This window comes from Gallus gallus, chromosome Z, assembly GCF_016699485.2.
Source record: "Gallus gallus isolate bGalGal1 chromosome Z, bGalGal1.mat.broiler.GRCg7b, whole genome shotgun sequence".
In the NCBI taxonomy this organism is placed as follows: domain Eukaryota; kingdom Metazoa; phylum Chordata; class Aves; order Galliformes; family Phasianidae; genus Gallus; species Gallus gallus.
In genome coordinates this window covers 38,778,057-38,795,847 of record NC_052572.1, presented here as the reverse complement: position 1 = coordinate 38,795,847, position 17,791 = coordinate 38,778,057, and the positions used below count along the sequence as shown (strand labels likewise).

Genomic DNA, 17,791 nt, shown 5'->3' with positions numbered 1-17,791 from the left:
CTGTAGTCATATCTGAAATGTGTTAAGCAAACATTAAAAGAGTTCAAGAGTTATTTGTCATATGAAAATCAAGAGTCAATTGCATTCCATTCTATTTTCTTCCAGAACCCTTTCACTCAGAGACCAGTAGTTCCCCATCCAATGGAAACATTTTTGTCTTCTTTTTTTGAGATGATAGGAGACTAGAGATTTTTTAGGAGGATCACCATTTTGCTTTTCTCACTCTTCTCCTTTGCAGCAGCTGGCCACCAGGAAACTATTTGCAGAAGGGCTCTCATTTCACAGCGGGAAAGTGAGTGCTTGTTTTCTCTGCTACAGTGCTCAGTTGTGTGACTGCCTAAACCTCTCTGTTCATCCTCATCTGAAGCAGTATTGCAGGCACAAGTAAAGAAGTCTGATAATCTTTTCTCCCCCAACTACCAAGATACAGCTTAAAAAATTCAAACTACACTTTTAGTGCAATTGGGAATACTTTTAATAGATCATTTCATCTGCAGAAGCAAGCCACTCCCAATATTGCTTGTCAAATTATGCATTTACATAATGAACTAATGAGCAGTGGTTGATTAGTAATCTTGCAGTATGAAACTCCTTCCCTTGGCATTTCTCCAGTAGAAATACACATGAATGACTGAAAATTCAAAGTGTAGAATTTGATTGCATCTCTCTATTTATAACTTCATATGCATTACAATGATTCCCTGGTAATCCCAAAAGGTGCGGAGCTACCACTGATAGCCACTGGCAGCTCCTCACCAAAAAAATATAGTTTGCTCTCCCCCTAGACAGTCATAATATTTAAGTATGTGACCTCAATTAACAAGCCTTTTGCTATCCTATACTTCTGTGTTATCTGCATAAACCCTAATTTTCTACAGTTTTGCATCATGGCTATTTGATCTTCCTCTCTAATTCCTGAATTTTATGATGGTTGCCTGAAGTTACCTATATTCAGCTCTTAGATGTAAGAACATTTTCATTCTACTACTATCAATCTGGCTGTTTTTGAAAGAAAACAAAGGTTAGAAAAAGTAACAGCCCACTAAATGGAGTCAAAAGGACTTTTCACAGCCAGATCCCTCTCTCCCTCTTCCCTCTACACAAGTCAACACGGAAACAAGATAGCAGCAAGAATTAGAGCTCTTCTCATAGTCTCTTTGTTAACAGCATAATTCTCTCCAGCTGAGCCCAGCCACACTTCCAAGGGCAAGGAAACTGCACTAATTATTTTGCTCAGGGTTTCAGTGTTAACCCTTAAAAGACGAATCTATAAAATTTCTCACTTATCTTTATTAGATAATTGGATCCAATTTACTTTGCACTGTGTTTACAACGCAGCAAAATAAAGTAAAATAATAATAATAATAAAAATAAAAAAATAAGAAGTTTAGACATTCAACAAATGAAAAAAATAATTGCCATAATGAAGAGATATGATATTCTTATTGTCTGGAAAATTCCTCAGATATGTCTTCATTAAGTTTTATGAACTGTAAGGTAGTTTTGCTGACAGCCATTTCTGTCAGTACTGAAATAAGGAGTTAAAGGAGCTAAAGGTCACCCAAAGATTAATATTATGACATTCAGTTAGCAAGTTATGGTTTCACAATGTCCAAAGTTTAAAATAGCAATAAATAATAATAATTGTAAGTAACTTCAGAGTCACTGAGGTTGCATGTTTTAAAAAATGTGCTGATAAAATTAAATTATTATTATAGATCTTTGTTTCAATATAGTTGATGAAAAAATGAGTATGATCCCTCTAAACTGTCCCTATAGTTCACCAAGTATAAGTGACCTGTCAATTCTTTAACCAAGATACTTCAACACAGCTGTATTTTCCGTCTGAATACCTGGTCTGACCACAAGGCCTTACACTTCAAAGGCTTAGCAGGGCCCACAAGCTTCCCTGATAGAGGTTTCCAGCCAGATTACTAGCCCTGGGTTTTGGTTTAAAAGCTAAATACAAGATTCTCAGCTTAAAAGTCTGAAAGGAGTCACTTATCAAATGTATGTGCGAATGTGAGAATGGCACATAACATCCCAAAAGTCTTCATAAATGTGACTGTGCTTTTCAGCTGCTGTAGATGCCATAGAGGTGTGCTGGATCACTTATTTCCACTTCTATCACTACTCCAACCCTGTTTTCCAACTAGCACATAACTCACTCAGTGAAAAATGCTTAAGAGCCTTGCTCTGTAATTATCTTCATCTTTGTATCCTATTAAAAGAGATATTCTGTAAAAAATGTGGTTTCCTATCACACCAAACTGTTAACTTAGTAAATTCAGCAAATACAGTTTGAAGGCTGACACGGCTATAAGTCTCCAAGAGAATGGGATTCTAAAACTGCAATCATTCTAGCAAAACTTACACTTCTACACTTCCTACACTAAACTAGGATTCAACATGTTGGGATACAATATTGCTTTCCATCATTCTCCCTATTAATACTGAAACAAGGAACTGGAACCCATTCCACTCTGTTTCTAAATGTATGCAAAAAAGATGTCAAAAATCAGTTGATGCCTTGCTTGTTATTTTGGGTTTTGTTTGTTTGTTTGTTTAGAAACATATATCCCAATTATCTTAGCCTCTGAATGCGTATTATCGTATTTTTAAAGCCCCATGGAGAATATGAGCTTATTTCAAATTAGCATTATATAAGCAAAGTTTATCTGTAAATATTAATAATTTACCTGTCAGAGGTTTTGAAAGGCCCTATTCTGATTCCAGTCAAGTACTCCTTTCTGCTGGCATATAGAATGGTTTCTCCTCATTCCAGTAATGTTTTCAGTAGATGTTATACATTGGGTAAGGAATAATAATACAAATTGTGTGCCATTATGACAGGCTTTATAATATGCCATTTAAAGCACAAAATTTTATAAATTGTCATTAAGTGGACTTAATTGCTACAATTATGTATCCCTGCATGAACATGTACAAGTAAGGAAATGTATTTGTATATACACACATGTATGTGTATTACACTTCAGAAACATGTATCAGGGCAAAGGAGACTTAGTCACTACAACATTTTGTTTTAAATGTTGATTTATGATACTGCTACAAGCCTATATAGCATTGCCATTTTCTGCCATACCAGAAACATTTTATGTTTCCCATCCTTAAAACATCATTAGGGGTATAGCAAGACAATCACTTTGTGATTGGTACACATAGTGAAATAAATATTTAAGGCTCATTGTATCACTACATTTGACACTAGCAACTTATGTTATTTCTTTTCTCAGTCTTCCTGTCTTTGGCAGTTTCCTCCAAGCCTCAGTTTCTCAACTTGTATACATATTTGAGAATGCAAATTCTCAATTCTAATTCTACCTCAATGCAAAAGTTCCTTGGGTTGTACGAGCCATAGGAGCACTGAGGAACAAGCAGCTGTAACTGCTTTCATATCACCCAAGAGAACATTTCAAAGCAGAAGTTTCACAGGAGTGCAAATCAGGATCATTCACATTTTTGTGTTTTAACTCAGCAGGTAGCTCAGCACAACACAGTCATTCACTCACCTCCCATCTCCCAGAGGGCTGGGTGAGGGAACAGTAAAAAAAAAAAATTAAAAAAATGAGTTGACATAAAAGCTATTTACTAAGAAAGAAAAAGAACAAAGTAAAGATAATATTAATTAATATAATATACATAATATATATATTGTATATACATATTATATTATATATGTGTATATATATGTATATATATATATATATGCACATATTTATATAGAACAAGTGATGCAGAAGCAACTGCTAACATCCCACCAATGAATTCCCAGCCAGTCCCTAGGCAGCATCTGCCCACCCAGTCAACTCCCCACTGTTCTTCAAATATTTTTTGGATGATGTCATATGATATGTAATATCCCTGTGGTCAGTTTGAGTCAACTGTCCTGGTTCTGCCCCTCTCAGCTCTTTGTTCTCCCTCAGCTCCCCCATCGGCAGGGCAATCGGAGAAGCTAAGGAACTGAAATATCCTTAACTCTCTTCATTAGTGTGCTATCGGCACTGATTTTCTCCAAAAGACAAATCATAGCATAGACACTATGAATTAAAAATCAACTCTGTTCCAGATGAAACCAGGACACATATTTCCTCCTCTGCTGAACATCACCTCTCAAGACTCACATGTGTCTCTGGGGAGCCACTTAGAAAATTCACTTGCAGTGTTTTAAATATCCAGGTACCAATCAATGACAAGACATGAAACTTTCATTGTAAGGCTTGCTTTCTGAAAGGCCACTTATGAGTAAACTGCTGCTTTTGGAGTTTGGATTGACAAGGTCTTAAAGACATAAACATGCAAACAGAGATCTTCCATGCCGGGCAAGTTTAAGATCACAGTTACCTTGCTTGGCAAATGAGCATCTGGAACTGCCAGCACACAGCCATTACATTCATATCAGTGCTGTGTATGTGAACTTAAACAAGCACATTAAAAACAGTATGTGAGAGTGGGTACTGTGGTGCCAAGGTGAAAGATGCTGGATCATCCTCAGCTTGGATATATTCCCCCTTTTTAATTTCCTCTCATAGAGCACTTTTTCTAAGCTTTTCAGCTGCAAGACTAAGCTGATAAGGTTGACACAAATATATGCTCCTAGCTCTACCACTATTGTACTGTACTTCAAACTACCCCTGCCAACTTTTATTATCCCAAACACTGTAATGTAAAAATTGCTGATACTCTTAAAAAAAAAAAAATAGTAATGGCTAAAATTTTGATAAATTACAGTGGGTGTTATTTTTAATAATTTAGCATAATGGCTGCAGCCTTTTCACTAAAGTAGCAATTAAGTCATCACAGTTGCCTGGCCTACACGTATTTATTGTGTCTGTTTTTATTGCTCATACCTTCAGAAGCGTTTTGCCATACAATCTGACACCAAAGTCAGAAATCATGCAGAGAAAACTGCTAGAACAAGAAAGGTCACTAATTGAAACTCTTATTTTTTTATTATGTTCCACTAATATTAACACAGTTGTAAGTGTCACTGCATCTCAAACATCAAGTTTCCCCATGTAATCATCATTGCTGCAAGTGTATGTCTGTTTGAATACATTTCTCATCCTAAACCAGGAATTTGACAGAAATAGATAATCAGAGTTATCTACTTTTGAAGTGTGGTATATCTCACCTTTTAATTCTAGGTTTGTTTATAGGCAACATCTATAGAAGATTCTCATATTTCTGGTATGCAGATCTATTATTTTCCCACAGCTGTCACTGTGCTGAAGCATAAATAATTTTCCCAACAAATTATTTTTATACCAGTCCATGTTTCTTTTTCCTTTTATTTCCATTGCTGCAGTTGCTGCTGCACATACTCAGGCAAAGTCCTTGTCAGTATTTTACAGCAATCAACAAGAATCCATATTGTGGCTTTTAGCACAAACCTCATGTTTAATATGCACAGCAGTCAGATTATTTCTTCTAAGTCTACTTAGCAATTTGAAGATTCCAATATTTCTTTTCAATATTCCTAATGTTGATCAGGAAAGGAGGCCAACAATATGTCCATGACAATCTGTTTTACACCTGACCTTCTGTGTAGCCTGAGGCAAAACGCTGAACGTTCCTGAAGCTTGTTTTCCCTGTCTGTTTTAGCAGTATAAAAGCAACCAGCAAAGTGAAGGCTCTGAGCATGCTGGCCCTGATTTAACAAGACATCTGCATGCCATGTCATCCATAGTGCCTTCCCAGTGATTAGGAATTAAGCACAGGTGAAGTTCTTGTTAACATCTCTAACAATTTTGACATGTCTCATGAAAGTTATGGCAGTCATCTGTTTCTGATAAGGACCTCCAAGATGGCACTCTAGGTTGTAAGAATATTTGGAAATCAGATGTTACTGTGCCCTTCACTGTACGACAACAATAAGCAGATGCAGGAAAATTACCTCTAAGTGCAACCAAATTGTTTCAGTGTATTTGATAAATTAACTCTCCTTCATCTGTAGAGAAATTGCAAGGGAGATACAGTCACAGCTCTGAAGGGCCAGGATCCATACTGCCTCAGAAATTTCTAACCACTCACTGGAGATTTGCATGAGCACAAATGCAGCTCCAGGCTTCTGGCTACAGCTAAGAGCATGGAAATGGGCAAGGACCATGGAGCAGCCAGCGTGTACCCATTACTAGTGGACTTTACCTTATTCATGCAGCCATGATCCAAGTTACCACTAGAATAAGGCACCTAGTAATAAATTACTAGTATACATCAGATGCCTGATTATGTAGTCCTAGTAATACTGGCCCTCATTTTCATTTGAAAAATTGTGGTTTTGAAAACCCAAGCTAAAGGTTTTACAGAAACATCAAAACCCAGTCACATCAGGTATCCTGGTCCTTGGTATAACTCTAGACCCAGGGGGACTGATCTGTTTAGAGAGAGAAACTAGTCCGCCCCAGGCAAAAAAGTAATGCAGACCAAAGTTAATTCACACCATCAAATGGAATAAGGCAGCAAGCCTTCCACTCTGCCATCTCACTCTTTCTTCAGCTTCACTCCCTCCCAAGAACAAAAACAAAACAAAAGAAAGAGAGAGAGAAATCTATCTCACCAGATCCTGCAACTTCAGGGGACTGTTATCATTCCCCTAAACACCAGTTTAAGTCAGAATATTGCTGCTAGCACAAAAAAAAAATGTTACATGTGTACACTACGTAAATACTAATGGATCACGTGAATGCTGTAATGTTAGTTGTCTCTGTCTCAGGTGTGCTATCTATCATTTCTAACTGCAAGAGGTACTGTCCCCACTGCTCATTAAAGGGATTAAATGCACTACTTTGATTCCTCTAGACCCAGTGACAGAGACTCCAGATACATGTGCATTCCGTATGTCCTACGATATTACCAGTTTCGGCACTGAGGAAGGCTCATGCCTGCAGTGAAACCACAACGTTGTGCAGGGTGTTGGGTTTTCTTCCCTCTCCCACACCTTCTCTTTCCCTGGCTGCAATCAACAGCTAAACTGATCCGACACTTCATCCCTACGGCAAGTTCCCCGGGGAGAGGGTGTGCACACGGCATGTGGAGTGCATCAGGGAGGAGAGAACCTGGAGAGTAGCTGGGAGGGGGGCAGATAAAGGGTTCAAAAGTAAAGTCATCAAAAATAATGAGGCTGTTCCGCCCAGCTTCCACTGCAGCAAAGGAGCAAAGTGCCCTTTCAAATTGGGTGTCCTGGCTCCACGGCTGAAATAACTGGTCATAGAAAGCTGCAAGCAAATTGCCTTGACAAGTCTGTTACTGTTGTAAGAGTTCAAAGGTTTTGGACACTAGGTCAGCAGCTGCCAATCAGGCGGACAGAAAAAACTACTCGTTGAGCCTGTGATTTCTACCTAGGCCACAATTATCCCTCACTATTCCTGTACCTCAGCAGTTCCTCTGATTAAACCAGCCTCCCTTTTACATCTCTTTCAGAGTGCGATTCACACACTAATTAGTTGCCTGCTCTCCACTGAGATGTCAGACCCTCAGTCAATTTATCTCTATTTCAGCCTGCTCAGAGTGACTTCCCCAGTTATCAAAATTTAATCATGCCTTCAAAAATGTTGAAAAGTGGTCATTAGAGGCAAAAGGCCACAGGATACAATATTCATTTTTCTCTATCTTCCAGTCATCCAGCTGGCATCTATAATGGATATCCTGGGGCTGTGAGAACACGTTGATTTATGCAACCTTGCTTTTGCTCTCACTGTGGTGCACCAGCCTGCTTTAAAGAACAGGTTTTAACAAGGTCTGAGGTGGGAGGACATTAATCATGGTAGCATTGTATGTGAAAAAGGGTGCTGTGTAGTCAGAAGAACCCCCTACAGCAGGGCAGTTAGATTTTTTTACCATCTTCTCAGAGATAAAGGAGAGTTTGACAATTGATTAGACCTTTCTGTAACCTTGCAGTCCTGTGAAATGATGAGAGAGAAAGGGAGGGGAAAGAACAGTAAGAGGGGGAGGGGGAGAGAGACAGAGAATGATTCTCATACTGACGGTCTTAAATGTGCAATAACTTTATGATTCTTGACTGAAACTGGCTATCAAAATCAGTCCCAACTCAATACAGTCTAAAAAAGAAGATCATTCTTAGAATAAGAGTCCTTTCAGCTGTACATGTCAGAGGCAATCACGGGCACCAGCAGCCTGCAGTGACTCCCCTGAATACTCTGCTTTGCACAGTGAAACCCTGATAAAAATGGCATTGGATAACATCACTCCCAGCTGTAACGTTCCAAAGTAGGTTTCAGTAAAATCAACAGTGATGAATTGAAATTTGTTGACAATAGGCTGGGACAGGGGGGTGATTATTATTCTTCTTTTTCTTCCTTGAAACCAGAGGAATCATTTCCAAACCTGGGTGCATGCAACTAAGTGCATACATTTGCATGCAATGAGTCAGTGCAGAATGTGAAGGCGATATCTGAGTGTGCAAATCAAATACTTTCCGTTGCCCATGGAGGGCTCCCTGGTGAGCTATGCATATGCAAAGAACTGTTGATAACTGAGTTTGCCTCATTTTTTAATATACCCTGAAGTTTGTGGTTTTGCCCTTGTCCATCATACAGAGGGCCACAACGTAGAGTGGCCAGAACCAGGCACAGTGAGACTAAGCATTGCACTCTCCTTCTCCCATATCTCTCTGGCAACGTGACTTAACCCTGAACTGCAATCCCTCTGCTATTGCAGCCCTAAGCTTTTCTCTATATCACGTGCAATAATTGCCATTTTCCATTCTCCTGTCCTGGGATCTCTCGAGCTGAAGAAGTCTCCTGAGCTCTCTTCCTCCCTCCTCACTGATACTTGAGACCCTGGGGGTAAACGTTCAGCACAGTATGCAGGCATTGAGCTGAAAAACTCATTACTGATATAAGGAGGAGAATGCAACTAAATCCTTTTATGATGCTGGAAACTTAACCCTTGTTGTCATAAGAGAGTGTTCTTCTCCACAGACAGAAGCAAAATGAGCTGAAGAGGAAGTTAAAAATAAAATAAGATAAAAATCAACAGCATCCTCCAATTCCCCCTCTTTACACCGGTGCACTGAAATCCCTCACCTGGCTGAGGCCAGCCTATCTGACTAGCTCAGTTTTCACTCTCTAATCCAGGACACTGCCAGCTGCATGAGAAGATGTGGACAGGCTGTCAAGGGCGGTCTTTACTGATGTTGGATTCTGGTTAAGATATTACTGATCAGTAAAGGAAATTACACCAGATATTTAAAAGGTTTGGAGATACAAGATCCAGGGCCACTCTTTTTTTTTTTTCTTTTTTTCTTTTTTTTTTTTTATGACTGTACCAACACACTCCCCATACCAGCTTCTCCAGGAGAGGATGTCTTCCAGGTTATGACTCAGTCTGTATGATTCTTTTGTGCTTCTAATCAAAAATATATTCTGCAAGTAAGACATATGAGAGACGTTTGTCAGAAAAGAGGCAAATAAAATATTTTAGAGACGTAAAATAGATGAATCCTGAATGTAGGGAAAAAAAAAAAAGAGGTGCGGGTGCCTTTACCTCAGTCAAAATGTATAGATGTTTCTTTGACTCACTCAAGATTATCCAAAGAATATACATGAGGAAAAATACCATCTATTCTCCTGGACTGCTACAAAGCTGCCAATTATATGAATGAAAGAAAACAAAGGATCTTGGGGAAGATTAACTACACTTGATAGCCTGTTAGTTGCGAGTGCTTTGGACAGCAGATATTTTGCATCAACATCTTCCAATACTGTATGTCAACCTCATAGAAATAGAGGCATTACACATGCTCTCTGTTTGGTGGAAGTAAGTGGAAGTACAGTGCTAAATTATGGTTTTGCTCCAATTGCTCTGTCTTCCTGGCACTATGGGTAAGCATGAAAGCTATAATTTTCATTAAAAGACTCATCCAGATATTTGGCAGCGATTATACGATTCCTAGAACCACTCAGTCACAAACAGACAATTAACTCATAAAGCAGTGCTCATATTATATTTATTTTCATTTTTATTACAGACCAGAGGTACACAGAGAGAGAATAAGCTGCAGACATGTTTACAAGAAAAAAAACAAACACCCCAAGGCAACAAGGTAGTACAGAATATAGTGTTTAGAAGTCCGATTTCTCTTTGTTTACTTCAGTAACGTAGCAGGATGAAATCAAGATCTATAGACAAAAAAAAAAAAACAATTTTAAAATAAAATATTAGAATTACATGGAGAAGATGAAGGAAGAGTAAATCAAGCCTGGTAGTGAAAAATTCCAAGTATGTCAGATATATCAGATGATGAAATTATAGGAATTAATCAAGGCATATGCATCTCTTTCCCAGTGTGCACACGTATATGCTTATATATAAGTTTATGTAAACATAAGTGTGCATTTATACAACACTGGAACTGAAAAGTGTCAACTAAATGTAAATGAAATTATGATGTATATAAATCACTATGAAACAGTCAGCAACTCATCTCCTATTTTTTCTACTTAAGGATCCAAACTGATATAATGCAAGTACTTAAAGAGACTCCATTTTTCAACCGGGAGATTCTTAGTAATGGACTATTAGTCAGATCCAATAAATAACAATAATAGTCATTTACATACTGTGGCAACTCAACTGGCACCAGAAAAGCGAAAAAGAAAAAGAAAAGAAAAGAAAAAAAAAAAGCTGCTAAAACAATGTACTTCCCAAAAGACTTCAACCAAAGCTAAATTAATCACAAGTTGTGTGAACCTGATCCACTCCACTCCACCATAGTTTCATTTCCACACCCTCAGAATTTCACTATGAAACAATATTCAAGCAAATCCATAACACAAACTGATTAACTGAAAATGCTGTTTTTCAACCAAGAAACTGCTGGAAACAAGATTCTGGCACAAATTTTGTAGAGTTTGAGGGCTGGATTTCTATTCTAACATTTCATTCTGAACATTATCAAATTATTCTATATTGTAGCAGAGATCTACCCTGATATCTGTAAAAAGATATTTTGTCAACATTGTTCAAAATAAAAGAGTTTGAAAGGAAATTGTCCTTTTTTCATACATAGCAGTAACTAGAAGGAAACTGAAGATTTAAAAACTCGGGTATTGTCCATTTTACACACAACACCAAATATTTTAAAGAAAAGAACTGTTTGTAAATACGAATTTTGAGGTGATTCCTTGGTTATGGATTGTAAAATGGAAATAATGACATAGAGTTACACAATCTTTTTGAATTAGTGTCTTCATTTTATTTTTTCGCCTACGCAAGGTAACTGAAGTACAGTCATAGAATCATAGAATGGGCTAGGTTGGAAGAGACCTCAAGAATCACCAAGATGCAACCCCACTGCCCCAGGCATGGTTGCCAGCCACTAGGTCAAGTACAAGATCAGATTGCCCACCACCCCTTCCAATGCAATATTAGAAGCCACCGCCAAATCCCTGGAAATAAGTGGATAACATGAATATTACTCGTCACAACAAAATACACACTTTTAAGATATATAGATAAAATAAGCCACATGTTCTACCGTAACCCACACACAGCAAAATTATGACCCCACTATATTTATACACACGGGTGCAGTTTTCATACACTATTATAGTCTCATATTATATATCTTTAAATCACGCTGCGAAAGTTTCTGCCTTCCCCTAATGCAGGCTCTAATTTAGGATGAACAACTACTCTCATAAAGAAAAACTGCTGCTGCTGCTGTTTATTAGGCTGCAGAAAGGTCTCGCTGACTAATGTCCCAGGATTAAATGAATGTGGAATAATAAGAGCTGATTTATTTGCGCTCTGGTAGGATAAAGCTGCCACTGATTTTACAAGAAACTATTCATCTGAGGGCTACTATAGCTAGTAAATTGTGACTGTTGCTGAAATTAGTCTCCAGGCCTTCGTGCAATCTACAGAGTGAAGTAGCAATGTGGTAATAAAGCTATTGTGAGTACTTGGTGTGTTTAAAAGGTCCCACTTTTATCCATGTCTTAAGGGATTCTTAAAGTCAGTTTTCAAAGATTCCCACTAGAAATTCTGCCAGACTTTACTTACAATTTACATTTCTACCCCAGGAATGTATGAAAATTAAAAACGTATACATGGCGATAAAGCAGCAGAAATCTCATGTGTGGGGGTTATTGGTTCTCTGGCTTTTCTTTCCCTTTACAGTGCCCATAGTATTGTTTGTGATTCAGAAGTACAGTGGGCGCAGACACCTCTGTCCATCCCAGAAATCTTCATGACAAGAATAGTAAAGTGAATCCCCAGGAAAAAAAAAAAAGAAAGAAAGAAAGAAAAAAGAAAAAAAAAAAACCCTTTAAGATTTCCTTAAAATTTTCCGAAGTTTCTGCTTTGATAAAAGTAAGCAAAAAAGGAACCAAGCTACTTCAAAAGATAAAAAAGTGAAACTGATTAAACAGAAAGGTCCTTAAACTAATGTACTGATCCCTATTGCTAAACAAACCAGACTATATTAATCAGAACCCTTTAAATCACAGAATCATAGAATCATGAAAGATTTTTTTAATGGGAAGAAATAACAGAAATTTTGTAAATATATTATTTTTCCGGAAACAAACAAACAAACAAAAAATGAGTACTCATATGTGTCTGGGAAAACTGTATTCTGATCCAGCAAAGTGATTCCTGCAGAAGCTGGCAGTCCGTGGCTTGGACAGATACACTCTTGGCTGGGTAAGGAACTGGCTGGAGGTCCGGGCCCAGAGAGTGGTGGTGAATGGAGTTAAATCCAGCTGGCAACCAGTCACGAGTGGTGTTCCCCAGGGGTTGGTGCTGGGGCCTGTCCTGTTTCATATCTCTACTGATGACCTAGAGGAGGGCATTGAGTGCACTCTCAGTAAGTTTGCAGATGACACCAAGCTGGCTGGAAGTGTTGATCTGCCTGGGGGTAGCGAGGCCCTACAGAGGGATCTGGATAGGCTAGATAGCTGGGCTGAGCCAATGGGGTGAAATTCAACAAGACCAAATGCCGGGTCCTGCACTTTGGCCACAATAACCCCAGGCAACGCTACAGGCTTGGGGCAGAGTGGCTGGAAGACTGTGTAGAGGAAATGGACCTGGGGGTGTTGATTGATGCTAGACTGAACAGGAGCCAGCAGTGTGCCCAGGTGGCCAAGAAGGCAAGTGGCATCCTGGCTTGTATCAGAAATAGTGTGGCCAGCAGGAACCGGGAAGTAATTATCCGCCTGTACTCAGCACTGGTGAGGCTGCACCTCGAGTACTGTGTCCAGTTTTGGGCCCCTCACTGTAAGAAAGACATCGAGGCCCTGGAGCGTGTCCAGAGGAGGGCAACAAAGCTGGTGAGGGGTGTGGAGCACAGGCCTTATGAGGAGTGGCTGAAGGAGCTGGGACTGTTCAGTTCGGAGAAGAGGAGGCTCAGGGGAGACCATATTGCTCTCTATAACTACCTGAAGGGAGGTTGGAGTGAGCTGGGAGCTCTCTCGTGTGACTAGTGATAGGACTAGAGGGAATGGCTTCAAGCTGCACCAGGGAAGATTCAGGCTGGACGTTAGGAAATACTACTTCTCTGAAAGGGTGGTCAGGCACTGGAATGAGCTGCCCAGAGAGGTGGTGGAGTCACCGAGCCTGGTGGTGTTCAAAGAGCATTTGGATGTTGTGTTGAGGGACATGGTTTAGTGAGAACCATTGGTGAGGGGCGAATGGTTGGACTGGATGATCCTGTAGGTCTTTTCCAACCTTAGCGATTCTATGAAAAGACTGTATACTATTATGTAAGACACTTGCTAAGATATGAAGAAACTTGAGTTCTATGGACAATTGACCACATTCCAAACAAAACAAAACAAACAAACAAACAAGAAAAAAAGAAAACATTTTCATAAAATTTGTAAATCTTCTAAAGACAAGCATGTGGGGAATATTTACTGGAGGTAACTTACTGAAATGTCCATTTCTTGAGAGAAGGTAACACTTCGGGGATGGAATGTGCTGGATAATCTATTCCATGGTAGTTCCCTAAGCAATGTGACTTGCAGACTTAGATATTAGCAAACACCATCACAGCCTGGTATGCTGACTCTACGGAAAAAAAAAAAAAAAAAAAAAAAAAAAACGTGAAGTGTGGAGTGAGATAGACATCCCATGGCCAAATTCCATGATTGTCCTGCAGGGACGGCAACTTGATGATAATATTGAAACCGATAAACTATATTGTCTTCCTGAACCACCCCTGAGCCAGCAGATTTCCACCTTTCAGTGGAAAGCAAGAAAAGGTAAGTTTGTCCAGAGTTATTCAAGATCCACCTGAAAGTAAGAAATAGTATAAAATGGCCTAAGAGAAAAGGAATTTGGGGGCAGAAGGATATCATCGCAGACAAGCAGGAATCAGTCAGTAAGCTGAGCCCCTTTTCCCCATTCTCACAGGGGTGCTCATTGGGTAAGATTCATACACTCTGTTATACCAAGTGCTTCCCTCTGGAAACATAGAATTCTCTTTAGAGTTATTCCACAATTTAATGTGAGTGTAGTCAGCCATATTATTCATATTCTTGGTCAACCTCCCATGTTTTGCAGACAGTGCATTTATCACTGGCAATCCAACAGAATCCGTAATCTGCTGTTTTAATAAATGTCATTATTCACTAATCTAGCCAAGAGAGTTCTCATTAAGTACAGCCAGACTCCATAAGTGTGGTCATGAGAGTTGATTCAAATATGACTAGATGAATTGGGCAGTGTGTTGTTTGTGAATCCATAATTGTGATTGTTCTTATATTGAACATGAACAGACTTACAGCATAGAATTGGACGTCACTCAGTATCTAAAAGCACAGCCACCCTCAGCCCTTCCGATAACTGAGTACAAGCCGGAATTCAAGAGGTTTTTTTTACCATACTTCTCCAACCTTTTCACACAACAGCATGCAAATTTTAATATTAGCTATACTTTTTCTCCAAGAATACCTTTTCCATGCTAAAGATTGTATTATATTTCTAGAAGTAAGTTATATTTTCCATCCTGTACCTATTCTCTGAATAAACACAGAGAACATCAGCCTGTGACAGTTCTTTGTTGCTAAATCCACTTGAGCTGGAATAAATTGACACACATGTTCTACATAAATTTGTGCATTAGAGTGTAGCAGCTCCTATTTCCTTCATGAGAAGACTCTTTTGGTAATACTGCTACAGTGCTTTTGGCACACATCACTGGTAACTCTTGACATTAATACTCAAAACTGTTTCTGAAATAACAATATAGCAGTTAAGATGAGTATCCCCACACACAAACAACCAGAGGCATGAATACAATCCTAAAACATTATATATGAGAGATCACACATCCAATGAAGAACTCTGGCAGTTCATTTTACTCTTTTTACTATTTTCATTGTTTTCTTTTAAATAGAGCAGAAAGTGTTTAGGCTTGCCTTGAAAATTCAGTCTGGAATTTCTACAGGTGGTCAGTAGGTTAATATCTGGATGAAGCTCAGTGATGAGTGGGTCAGTGCTGGGATTGATACTCTTTAATATCTTCATCAATGACATTGACAGTGGGGTCAAGTGCACTCTCAGAAAGTCTGTGGATGACACCAAGCTGAGGAGTGCAGTCAATGCAGACGAGAGACCAGATGCCATCCAGAGGGACCTAGACAGGCTTGAGAATTACAAATGCAAGTTCATAAACCTGGGTTGAGACAACATCCACTAGCAATACAAGCTGGGAGATGAAATGATTGAGAACAACCCTGTTGAAAAAGACCTGGGGATACTGGTTGATGGGAAGCTAGACATGAGCCAGCAATGTGCCCTCACATCCCAGAAAGCCAGCCATATCCTGGGCTGCATCAAAAGAAGCATGTCCAACAGGTCAAGGGAGGTGATCCTGCCCCACTACTCTGTGCTGATGAGGCCTCACCTGGAGTACTGCATCCACATGTGGAGTCCTCAGTACAAGACTAAAATAGACCTGTTGGAGCGCATCCAGAAGAGGGACACAAAAATGATCCAAGGGATGGAATGCCTCTCCTATGAGGAAAGGTTGAAAGAGCTGGGGCTGTACAGCCTGGAGAAGAAAGGGCTGCAGGGTGATCTGATAGTGGACTTTCAGTATCTACAGGGGAGCTACAGGAAAGAAGGGGACAGGCTCTTTAGCAGGGTTTGTGGGGATAGAACAAGGGAAATGGCTTCAAGCTTACGCAGGGTAGATTTAGGTTGAATATAAAGAAAAAGTCTTTTTTCAGTGAGAGTGGTGAGGCACTGGAACAGGGTGCCCAGAGATGTGGTTGATGTCCCATCCCTGTAGACTTTCAAGGCGAGGCTGGATCAGGCCCTGGGAAACCTGACCTAGCTGTGGATATCCCTGTTCACTGCAAGGGAGCTGGACTAAATGGCCTTTAAATAGCCCTTCCAACTCTAAGGATTCTCTGATTCTATGAACAAATACAACAAGTATGCTAAGAAGAGCACAAGATAAACATCAAAGTGTCCCGGCATAGGAAAACAAAAGTTTGCCCCCTAACTTTATTTAACTCATGGCGAAATAAACCATGAGTTATACAAAAATATATTCTTCTACATCAGAGTTACTAAAGGTGGTTACATTTTTTCTACATGTTTTCCTATCTTCCTCTGCTTCAATTGTCAACCCCACAACTCTTTCTAGTTTCTTTTAACTTCCTAGTGCCAGCATGGTCTTTGCTGTAGTGCACATCGGAAGAGTATTGCCATTTTAAAGGGGATTTCAATGCACATATTACACCAAGAAAGCACGGTGACTGCTGTTTAGAAACTAAAATGTATGAAACTAGGCAGTGTATCTATTAGCACGGTTCTTTTTTTTTTTCTTTTCTTTTTTTTTCTGCCTGTCTTTAAGCATTTTCTTTAGTCAAAAATTCTTCAGTCTTTATGGATGAACTTCTTCCAGAAAAAAACAACTTAGTGATTTTGAATCAGTGCCCAAATACCCCAGCTACAAAAACAATTAAAAAACAAATTAAAAAAAAAAAAAAAAAAAGAAAAAGCATATTTACTGTTGTTTTCAAAAAGCAGCAAATAGTAAAAAGTATGAATGTTTCTTTACTGGATTTTTACAACAAATTGTCATCATAGCAAAGACATTTATTTTCTCCATTATTCATAAGTTGCAATGCTGTTTGGTGATCATCTTTGTCATCAGAATGGAATTACTACTTACTTAGATGATACTGTTTTATTAAAACTGAAAGGATAGCTCGTTTGTAACTCTAACTGTTACTAAAGTAGCAGTAAAAATCAATGCTAATGCATGTTTCACTGTTCTGTCAACTATGGTCCTATTTGGGTCCAGACGTATTTAAGCCATGTCTAATCTTAGGATCAGCTAAGCGCTAGATCTGAAAAAAATGTCTTCACGTATGGATTAATGTTTTTATTAACCAAAAAGTTTTGTTTCACAGGTCACCAAGGATTTCAGCAAGCAAAACTTACTTCTTCCATTCTCTCCAAATTTTTCCAGCCATCACAGAGTCTAAAAACATCCATTCAGCTTTTCTTAAACAAACCTCTGTTCTTTCTTTCTCTTTTCTTGTGATGTTTCTTTGCTCTCCTTCTCTTTTTTTCTTTTCTCTCTTCCTTATAAATTTTATTTGACCAGTCAATAAGAATAAACATGGTGAACAATGACAAAATCATAAATACAATTCAAATGACTTTGTAGAACTATGAAAATGGTGACAGACATCAATGTTGTGATTGTAAGCTACTTTCATTTCCCTAAGAGTTTTGACACTTTATATATTTGCATTTTTACTGTCTTATGTATATAATCCTATTA

At 38.8% G+C, this 17,791-nt stretch overlaps 1 long non-coding RNA gene across 1 annotated transcript in view; it reads right to left on the bottom strand.

Moving 5' to 3' along the window:
• Nucleotides 1-9,974: 9,974 nt before the first annotated feature.
• The window catches only part of LOC112530624, a 151,038-nt gene continuing 143,221 nt past the window's right edge, over nt 9,975-17,791 (bottom strand). Inside the window, exons 6-7 of the long non-coding RNA XR_003072392.3 lie at nt 13,917-15,634; nt 9,975-10,163 (exon numbers count right to left, since the gene is read on the bottom strand). This is a non-coding gene — a long non-coding RNA (uncharacterized LOC112530624). The remainder of the gene's footprint in view (nt 10,164-13,916; nt 15,635-17,791) is intronic.